The sequence below is a fragment of the Cryptotermes secundus genome, unplaced genomic scaffold, assembly GCF_002891405.2.
Source record: "Cryptotermes secundus unplaced genomic scaffold, Csec_1.0 scaffold197, whole genome shotgun sequence".
In the NCBI taxonomy this organism is placed as follows: Eukaryota; Metazoa; Arthropoda; class Insecta; order Blattodea; family Kalotermitidae; genus Cryptotermes; species Cryptotermes secundus.
In genome coordinates this window covers 57,984-69,713 of record NW_019744107.1, presented here as the reverse complement: position 1 = coordinate 69,713, position 11,730 = coordinate 57,984, and positions in this window count along the sequence as shown.

Sequence of the window (11,730 nt, the reverse complement as noted above, 5' to 3'; positions counted from 1 at the left end):
TTTATATTAAGCTTTCAAGCAACAAACATTATTATTATTATTATTATTATTATTATTATTATTATTATTATATGTATATATATGCATTGTCCTCTCTCGCCACAAATGGCTTAACTATTGGAAATGTACTTATTTTATTTTTCCCGGCTGTTAAAATTAACTTCAATATTCTTGGAATCGTTGTTAATATATAGCTATTATATAGATTGTCATATTTTGCATTTTGCCCTTTAATTATTTTTGTGTATTTCTGTGTACTCGTGCTAACTTTCTAATTGGCCACTGTGCTGTTAAATTTGCAAGTAAGTAAACAGGAATTCAATTATTATTATTAATGGACGGAGAAATAGCAATATAACTTCTTAATTTACGGTTCTCTTTTGATAAATGGAAAATGTCTGTGAGAAGCTCTGCACTGTCTGTCACAGGTTCCGAATATGTCGATGTATTGGAGAAGTAACAACTCCGAGGTAGCTCTGCAATATTTCATCTTAAATTTGATTCCTTCATTAACTCTTGATGACTTATTTTTTAAAGGACCTATTCACAAATATGCTGGGCTTCAGAGAAGGCTTGTCATTCACCTTACATTTTCACTAAGTGCTGGACACTAATTCATATGTAAATAGAAGAGAGACGAACGTGTCTAAGCGCTTTCCTGAGGTCGTTACTTCTGTAGTATTGCAGTTTGAAGTTCGGCTGGAACAGTGTCAAAGTTAATGTCAAATATCATTGAAAATAAGTTTGGTTTGGCTTCGTGTTTATGTGTATCTTGAAGATGGTAGTTATGTGTGCTTATTGAAGCTGAATTTCTTCAGCTTGATTCTTAGCTTTAATGATCTCCATTCTCAGAATTGCAAAGTGTGACACATTCTTTGATGGCAGATGGATTTATCACAATCGGAGCTTCCCCTCGATGTTGTTATTTTGTCAAAGATTTCGTTGACACAGTTGTGTTGTTCAGTTAACTGTTGTTCAGTTCACGTCTCGAGGGATGTGAGTGCAAAACGCAATGTGACAGATTCAGTCGTGATAACAACGCTGATAAAACGGTTTCCACTCCATTTTCAGAAATAGTTCATCTTCTGTCTTTAAGTCATGCACACGTTAAGTATCTCAGACCACGGCTCTTCCAGCAACCTATCTTATTGGGTGAACATCTCCGTACACAGATTCAGTATCAGTAAATAACTAAATTGGCGATTCTTCGTTCCTTTATCCCAATTAAATTAACGACCCCAGCATAACATCGATCGTCAGGTTTAGAGACTTCACGTGCCCTGTTATCAGATTTGGATCTGTTATATTCTTTACGACGCTTGATATACTCATAAGCACCGCACATGGAGCTGCATCAGTCGCTAGTCAAGTTGATTTCTGTATTGCGCTATCCAGTCGTTGGAGTACAGTCAGTAATTCTGTTGATTGGCGCTGTTATGCACTACAGCGGGTACGTGGAGCCACGAGATTTCAGTCGGCCGAGGAGGTCGTCTCTGGTACAAGGGAAGCCGTACCCGACCTTCCTGCAAATATCTTACAGCAGTGTTTCCAGCAGCAATGCTAACGTTGACAGACTTGAACAGCTGATCTACCACTTTACAGTTCACCATTACACACACACACTAGCGTTCTCAATCTTCATTAGTCGTATCCTGGCAACGGGTTTCAGCACAGTAATTATACCAATCTCACTATAACTGCAGCATGTATGAAGTTTAATTTTTACAGCAATTCTTTTCTTGCTATTTCAATCATCTTCGACTGCCGTCTCAAGAGACTGCCACAGTTATTCTCTCAGCTGGCCTGGGGTCTTCTTTATATAGCCTAGTGGAGGATCCAGCAGAAAATACCGTTTCCATCATTATGGTCAGCAATTCTTCGAAGGTCGCTTACGTACTAGTTACCGCGGAAACCTGTTTACCAAGTCGTTGCCTAGCAATGACCATCTACTCTGACTCAGCTTATTTCGGCTTTTAGGCATCATGTCACAATACGTTCCCATAGTGGTCACGTTTATTGGCATCAGACGTGTCTGTGTCACGGACGAAAGCAGCAAGTCGCATTGTGTCGTTTACGTTTGTTCTTTCATCCGTGACTTGAGTCCGCAAGCGAACTGTACCGACCCAGCGACCGCCGTTTGTCGGCGAAGTTAGTGGCAACCTTAGCGGATAAAGAGTGTCACGTTGTCAGCGCAACGAATCCCCACGGCCGTTAATTTCGGGTTTCTAGACCTGGGTTCTTTCATCCATTGCCATTAATATTAGCGGCTTTCAGTTATTGCTTTCTTGAATATTGCCTAAGCGTCTCTCATTCTCTTTCCAACGACGAACTATTTATAAACTAATATCATAAATGTTGCAGCTGTTTTTGTTTAGGGATGTAACGTCTGAATCTACCTCTAAACATTGTTTTATTTTCTCCTCCTCGGTGGGAGTTTTCATGGACGTTTTTATTTCGGAACGCACATGGCAAACAGACACTGCACTATCTGATTGTGAAGTTGAACTTTTGAACAGATTTAGCCGTTGAACAAAATGGTTTTGAAGCCAAGTTATATTTTTCCCTGCGTAACTGGTCCTCTATGGCACTCAGTTGTGATGACATGTTCTGTCTTTAAACACACTCTGATTTGATGTAACACCAACATTACTGGTCTAAGGTATCGTATTCTGAGCTGATCACATTGACCACGTGGTCTAAGGGATGAACTGTTTACGCTCGCTAGACTGTTGGGTTCGTGGGTTCGAATCGTAGTCGAGGCATGGAAGTTTGTGTGAGTTTATTCTGTGTGTATGTAGCGGCCTTGCGACGGGCTGATCCCCGTCCAAGGATTCCTACCGACTGTGTATAGGATTAAGGAACAGAAAAATAAGCCAAGGTCCAACAATGGGCTGTGCAGCGATAGATAGATAAATGTCGTTTACTGACAATCTGCTTTCTGCGTGAGACTATCAGGTCACTTTAATATATTCCGTCTATTTACACTTCCTGGTTTCTTCACTTCACTAAGTGATACACGGGTATTCTCGTCTGTTAGAAACTGTGCCCACAACGATCATCTTCACTGTACAACCATTATTCATAAATTTTGTCCAAAACTAGCCACGAGTGTAAACGTTAATTTCAATCAATATCACGACAATTTGAAAACATGTGGTGTCTCAAAAATGGCATTTCAACAGTCAGAATGATATTATCTCATTTCCTCATAGCAAGGGGAAGAAAATTCAGCTGAATCAGATCAAGTTCACACAAATCAAATCACGTACAATTTTTGAGAAGGGCGTTAAATTAAGCTCTGCCAACCGACCTAATCTTATTGTAACAATTAAATATTAAACACTGTGAACGCCTTCCAACAAAATATCTCCTGCAGTATACATATGTGAGAGTAATTTGGGGTTTTTAGACACGTGTTTTCTTTTTGAATAACGTTAATATATTTCTTTAAAGTACTTTGGGAAAATTATTTTGAACTTTTTGTTTTTGCGTAGGAATTCACTCGCAGGTCGCATGAGGAAGCCAACGGCATGCGGGCTGCTCGTCACTGATATAAAGTTTAATTCATATAATATATATCCGTTACTATTGCAACTCGTTATAGTTACAAATATAAATCACTCCGTCCAATGTGACCTGTAAGTTTTTTACTACATGAAAACTTAACACCCTTACATGTTTCGGTCTCTGTGGACCATCTTCAGAGGGCAAACATCACTACAAATAGGAAACCACCATCACATAAGTTGTTTAGACGTAAAGTACGTACACTTATATGCTACAATACATAGTACACAAAATTGAACATTTCACAAACACAGCAGTTTCCTGGGAATGTAAAGTTTTTTATAAAATTGTATAAAATTTCTTGATGCTAATTAAAAATTTTTTGTATTGTCAATAATTAAAATTCGTAAACCATGCAGGCTCGTGTTCGTCCTCCCATCGTCCCTCTTATATGGGGCAGATATTGTGCCACCTGGCTCTCTTGATATGGAGGTTCTTTATATCGTCCAGGGTTTGCTCGTGGCTGCTGTGCTGTTTTCACTGTTCCTATAGGGGTCGTTATAGTTACTTCGTTCACAACATGTTAGGGCCGTACACGGCCCTCGTCAGATGTCTCTCACTATTCTAAACTGCTGCACTGCACAATTTCATACCAGAATTAAAATTTAAATAGTTCAACTATATTTAATTATTTATTTATTAATTAATTTTAATATTTGTATTAAATTGTGACATGCTGTGCAGTGCAGCAGTTTAGCATAGATGTGGACACCTGATGATGGCCGTGTACGAACCTAACATGTTGTGAAGGAAGAAATAAAGTGACTACAACGAGTTGCATTAGTAACATTTATATGAAGTAAATTATATATTGATGCAACAGGATGCTTAGACACAATGCGGCGTGTAGGATTGAGATTGGCTCGGGTTAGGGGTCAGTGACCAGCTTTTATGAACACGACAATTAATTTAGGATTTCACGAATGGTAGTGAAATTCATTCATTAGGAAAGCGAGTGTTAACTTCACACAAAGGACCCTTGTCCGTAGATTTGGTTACTTACTTGGAGCACAGACTCATGTGGTGGAGACGCACTGGTAATCCGTTCTGCGGTGGTGTGAATATTGGCGTTCATTCGGTGCCAGAGGAGGTCAGCCTGTTTTGAAATATGAAGACCAGCACTGGGTCAAAGGGTGGACCAAATAGATATACAGTTGAAGTTTTGTTTGTAGGGTCTGTGATGGTGTTCATAATGTGGGTCTGGAAGCAAACTCATGCCTTCAGGCACAACATTCGAAAGTTTATCAAATAGGCCTGTATGAGCGAAAATCCAGAACAGAGAGGAGGTAATTACAGAACTTTTCGAAACACACAAGCACAAAATGTCGGAGTTTGGAAAGGAGTGGACGCTTTGGAGCCCAGGTTGGTGTGCCGGGGGCAGCAGTAAATTATCAGCGACCATGACTGTATTAAAACGTCAGGAAACTTGAATAAGAGACTGACGATGAAGTTGGAAAGAAATATATGGTTTATTGAGAGGAAAAGTTTAGTAATCTCAGGACTATAAGAGACAGGAGAAGAAAGCTACGAGGACGCTACGGGAAAAGTGGTTATGTATTTCAAGGATATAATGAAGCGTTTGAGGGGTGAACATTTGACTGTGAAATGGAGTTTTGCTGTTTGGCGCTGTATGTATTACAGGCCGGGTCTGGCACTGTCTGTATAACAAATAAATGCCACAATTATTCGAAATTAGTGTTGTTATTTTCGAATTTTCAAAATGTTTTATGTGCATTCATTGGAATTGCACGCAGGAGTCGTACATCTAAGTTGTTTGAACTCCAGCGGTTTCTAAACCGCCCCCGGAGCACCACGTGACGTAGCAAAGCTTCATGTGATTGCATGTGTTGATTAGTTTTCAACACTGTAGTTGTGTGTTTTCGAGTGTCTATGGTATCTTGTGGTTTATTTAGTGCGCAATTAGTGTGTTTATGTTATGTCAGCAAAAGTAGGTTTTCTCAGAGGCGTTGGTAGAATTAACTTCGGGTGAAAACGTCACGAATTTCACCCACCAACGTGCGGGTATCACGCCGAAAGAGAACAACTGAAAGTTTAACGTAAATGGGAGTTCTGTACGCTTGTAGCGATCATGTAATCCGAGATACAGCTATAACCTGAAACCTATGTACCCATTATTTTCGCAAAACGACGGCCTTTACCTTGCCTCGCTTAGATTCTGGAAATGTTCACTGTTGGATTAAAAATACAGATTAATATAAGGTATATTAATAATAACGTGATGTATTTGGAATTTTCGGAATCGTGGTAGTTGGTATTTCTCCTTTTTGTTTTTAATTATTCACAATAAAAATGCTGTTCGAACCATCACGCATTTATAAATTTTTACGAAAGGAACTCGCTTCGTTATTAGGAATTTAGAATCTTTCATTATGAATTTATATTATTAATCTTAACTGGGAATTTTAAAATTAACTATCTTTCCCTTTCCTGCTTAATCTTATTACTACTTAATATTAATTCTCACATTATATTTAATACCGTAACATTTTTAAGTCTTGATCTTTTCTGCCTACAAACTTTGAAATGTGAGCAGACCCCTGTTGTGCGTAACGTATTTGTAGTTACCAGTTGTAAGAGTTCAGTAAATCCAATTACCAATCCAAACCCCATATCTAATCACTAACACGTAAATATATTTGACCTAACTGTAATGCAAAATTACAGATAATTTCCAAAAATGGATCCTTTGTAGGAATTGCATGCTTCATATTAAAGAAATTATCTAAAACTAGTTATAATTGAAATTGTCATATGTATTATAGTTCTGTAATTAGTTTCGAAGATCCTGGACAGTGGTGCATTTTCTTAGTGTCGATTAGTTCTTTACGGTCTCACGTGTAACACTATGTTCTACAAAAATTATTAAAATTATTAACTTTAAAAGTTTAAAAGTCCATCACTAAATGTTTCGACGAATGTGGTCATCATCCGGTTGTTGACATTTTTGTGTTGTTGCTTATATTGTTAAATATATGGGTCCTCTCGATGTGTACATATGTTCGAGCTGGTGGGTTGTGTTCTGTTTTGTTGCGTGTCATGTTGTGTGTCTTGTACTCGAAAGAGTTTTATGCTCGGTTGAGCACAGGTTTGAGGTCGGTTTGAATCTCGGCTGGAACACCAACTGTCCTGATAAAGGTCTTCATGGTTTTCCTCAGTCTCTTGAGGCGAATGTAAGGATAGTACCTACTTTGAAGTAAGCCAGAACCGACTGCATATTCGTTCCTTGAAGTTCGCCGAAAACAATCATCCTTTCATAATCATTCGACACTAAAATCCTCATCGCTAAATAATCTACGTTCAGTCTTTCCATTCAACACCCATCCATCAATCTATCCATCATGCAGGGTGGGGTAATATTTTGACCTAAGAGAGAGGAGGTGACGGGAGGCGCAAGGAAGTCACGTAATAAGTAGATTCATGTCTGTAATGAAAATAATATAAATAATAATTAAATTCATTTTAATTATTATTACCAATTATACTGAGTAAGTGTAAGAAGAAGAAGAATATAATACTTACGCTACTAATATTAATTTTGTTAAAGAAGTCAAAGTTACTATTAAGATATTAGAAAAGTAAATACATACACATACAATATTTATAGTTAGTATTATCGTGATGGAAGACGTATAGCTAGTGGAAATATGACAGCCAGAAATAATTACGGTTTNTTAAAATTAAAATGTATTTAAATTAATAATATATTATTAATGTTCTTAATATTTAAAATCTTGAACAAATGAGGTTTGTGTCTCCGTGGTTTTTCTCTGCCTCAATGCACAAGAAAAGGAGAAGCAACAACACAGATCCTTAACGATTCATATAAAAAAGATGAAACAACGCTGTTCGGACCTCAGAAGATGGCAACTAACACCCCAGCCTCCCGTTTTGACAGAAGAGGCACGGAGACACAAACCTCAGCGGTTCAAGATTTTAAACATAGAGAACATTAATAATATATTTTTAACTTAAACACATTTAAACTTAATTAAAAATCTTTATACAAAATTTTAAGCACATGTATTACGATCTATGTAATAGTAGTTCCTTAATATGTTGTTATTGCCTTCTGAAGGTGGTCACAAGTGACCGAAACACGTAAAGGTACTATCTAAATATATACTGAGTCACACTGGACGGTGTTGTCAAATAATTTCATAATAATTAGGTAATTCTATATTTATTTACATGCTTATAGTAGTAACAATAACGGCAGCAGCAGCGCCACCACCAATAAAGTTACAGGGTCAGGATTCTTCACAAGGCCCCGCTCGCGAAGTGCAGTCCTGTCGCCGGCAGGGAGCAGCGGTAAGGCTCATTCTCACACTTTCCCTGGACTGTGTTGAGGTAGGGGCGATGATTTCAATCTTTTCATCGGAGACTCGACACATAAATTAGAGTCACAGGTTTATGTGATAAATGTTCAAGGACGAGTTTTTGCGCATCTTTCTAGTCTTTTATAGCCCGGTTGGGTCATTCGTCTTCCATTCTCCACGTATCTTTTCCCATCATTCGAACTAACTGTCATTTATCATTTCTTTATGACAGTGCTTACCAGCCGTTCATATTTCGTGTGGATTTGCAGATAGACCCGAATGGTTGGTTTCGAACCGGTAGTCGGGGCCAGTGTTCGTTGCAGTTAATTTCTTGCTGTCCCGTGGTGGTTTCCTCGATTGCCTTATCGACAAGTGAAACTCTTTAATTAATTATTCTATCATGTGGCACAGTTGTATTTTCATAAAATTGATATTCTGAACAACGCATGCAATTAAATCATTTTATTCCGTGAAAATAATGAAATGGTTTGGTAGTTAAAAAATCATTTAGAATTTAGAATTTTAAGTCGTGGCAGAGAAGGGGTGATTTCATGCTTGTCATTTAATGCAGTTTCACATGAACCTGTATTTGAGAGTCTCGTATGTTTTCAGCATTTTTTTTTTCTTGGCACTACAGCCCCAGTGGGCCTAGGCCTACCTCCATGAACTCCGTTCACGTTCGGTTTTTCTAGATCTTACACATTCGGTAGGACTCTTTGGGCGGGTGATCAGCTCGTCGCAAGGCCTCTACCTGTAGACAAACACAGAAAAACGCACACAGACATCCATGCCCTTAGTGGGATTCGAACCCACGATCCCGGCTTCCGAACGAGCGAAGACAGTGTATGCCTTAGACCGCTCGGCTACCGTGACTGGCATGTTTTCAGCATTATTTTCAACTAATTTTTTTCGCGAAGAAAAGTTCAACGAAAATAGCTTTACCATATGTGAGCGCATGTAACAATTTGGCAATTTAAGAATGAATTTGCACCGGTTATTTTATGGGGGGAGGGCATTTTACTGAAATGTCGACGCGGAGGACCCACGTGCATTTCTGCGCACATCTGGAACGCAACTCGCCAGACACTTACCGAAGCGAAACATTTTTTAAACATAAGCTACAGATACAAACGGAGCATTCGTTTTATGCCCTGTATGTGTTCTTCTGTGAGCCCTTTTTTTTTCCTAATGGAGTGAGACTGAGTCCACTTGGTACTGCGGCCACTAATTGGCCTATTGTACCAGCTCCAGATGGTAGATGATGATTATTGTGGATCAATCGGTGGAAAGCGAATTGGCAGGGGAAGCTGAAGTATTGGGAAAAGAACCTGCCCCACTGCCACTTTCTCCACCACAAATCTCACATGACGTGACCCGGGCTCGAACCCCGACCGCCGCGGTGGGAAGACGGCGAATAATCGCCTTAGCTGTGGCGGCCCATAATTATGTTCGTACATTTCATAGTTTGGATATTACTGTCGTCTGTGATGTGACACCGCGTAGTGTGATAGATATTTACTGATATTTCGGAGGGAACTCTCATCTCCATCTTCAGGCTGAAATATGGGGTTCCCTCTAGTCGTCGGTAAACGTGTACCAGATACCTTGCGTCTTGTCCCAGAGAACTGTAATAATAAAGTGTTTTTCTTCGTGCTGCTTACAATTTATTGATTTCTAATGTAATTGTAAGTTCAGCTATCATTGTTACAGTTGTGTAAGAATTATAACTTACCTTCGAATTACAGTAGGAGATTTATAGTAAGATTCCTGCTGTGTGGTTTTGTGTTGGAGATTTGTTTCATGTACGAAGAACGCCGTCTCCTAGTGGCGCCGTGTAGATCTTGTGTGAACCTGCTCACGTTGGTTCCTCGCTCGCGGATTTTTCTGCTCTGGAGATGGAGGCGATACGTTCCTCCGAAACGTCGGTTCACACAAGATCAACACGGCGCCACATCCCAGAAGACTACATTCTTCGTAGTCACCGATGTGAAAACCTCAGCTCTTACACATTGTCTCATATATGATTTTATTTTTTTTTTCACCTCTGATCGCGTCTGTGGTCTAGTGGTCAGCGTTCCTGGCTACAGATCCAGAAGTCCGGGTTCGATTCCCGGCGCTAGCAGATTCTTTTCTGAGAAGTAGTTGGTCTGGAACGGGGTCCACTCAGCCTCGTGATGATAATTGAGGAACTAGTTCAAAGAAATGGCGGTCTAGGAAACCGAAATTTACGACCGTGGGGATTCGTCGCCCTGACCACGCGACAGCCTCTATCCGCAAAAGTTGGCACTAAACCTCGTCGATAAGCGGCGGTCTCCCGGTCTGTATAGTTCGCTTGCGGACTAAAATCACGGAGTTTTTTTTTTTTCCAGGTAAGTTTTGAACGTCGTACCAGAGTCGTTGTGTGCCCCTAGAAATAAAGAGTTCGCATCACTGCCGTAGTTACTGCCCTGCACGAAACATACGTAAGTGTGGATACCAATGTAACTCAACAGTATGCACCATTCATTATTGTTTATTACTGTTACGAAAATAAAAAACGAAGCCTAAGTTGTAACTTGCTCTAGCAGTGCGCTGTTATTACTGCGCTCCAACGTACTGACATTTATTTTCGTTTTACGTTTTCAGTTACAAAGACTGCAACAAAGCAGAGATCGTCAATACACTTTGCTGGCTGCAGATAAAAATAGCAAAATTCAAGACCCTTTCACAGTTTATTAACATAATTGAAAACTTCCGATTCAAAATCGCCATTTTTTCTCTGCTTTTCCGCTTCTTTCACAATTAAAATTAAATTCAGAAGCACGCCAAGCGTACGCGACACTGATAATTAAAATAAAATAATATTCAAATTTATTTATTCTTTTTGATTTTCCTAAATTTTGTAGCTATTTATTAACGTTCTTAATTAAAGCGTTTCTTAACAAAACACTATGCCATGAAAATACATGAGCGAGTGTAGGTATGGGTCCACAGGTTTCTAATCTCTGCACTAGAGCGAGGTAAGTGGTCAGCTTCACACTACTACCTCTGTACCATCAGGAAACACTTCAGATACCTAACGGGTATGAAGCTTGTTGGGTACCCCAGAGCCGGGCTAGACGCGGGTAGCTAAAGAATCTGTGCTGCTGCCAGGTGGCGGGTCCTGCTTGACGTCCAGATCGTTACAGCCACTGTACTTACTGAGCTACTGCGTCTTGATTTAAACAAAGAGCAGTAATAAAATTAGTCAGAACGTTGAAGCGAGAACAAACGTATTAAAATATAATTCCAAACAACCAGTAATTATGTCTTCGTGCTTAAAATAAACCTTCAGACTTGTCTCATTTACCATAAATTTAAATTATTCGAGAGATACTGTACGTGTGCCATACAGTAATCGAATTTAAAGTAGCTCTCGCCGTTTGAACGTGATGCATGTGTAATACGAACATGACCCAGAGAAAACAAAGAACGTTGCTAGGTCTGTGTTGAAATTAAGGCCCTACATAGACTTCATTACGTATAATTTCGCATCTGTAACGTTTTTCCTTTTTGCCGAACTTCGCAGCCAGAAGTTGGCACCTTTGTTTCGTGTTCTAGGCGTTCGGATTTCAAACCCTTTCCCAGTCATCTGTATTTTTCCATGGGTTTCCACTGTCTTTCCAGGCAAGTACTTCCTTCTCTTTTCACCTTCCACCTCCCCCGTGTTTTATCTTATGGGGCCTATTTCCAGCTTACTTTCCTTATGCTGAAAAAATGAAAGTAGGCTTATGAGATCACCTTGCTCTCTGTGTATCTGCGTGGCCCCCCCCCCCCATCAACTTTTGAATGCCTGAACCAATCTTTA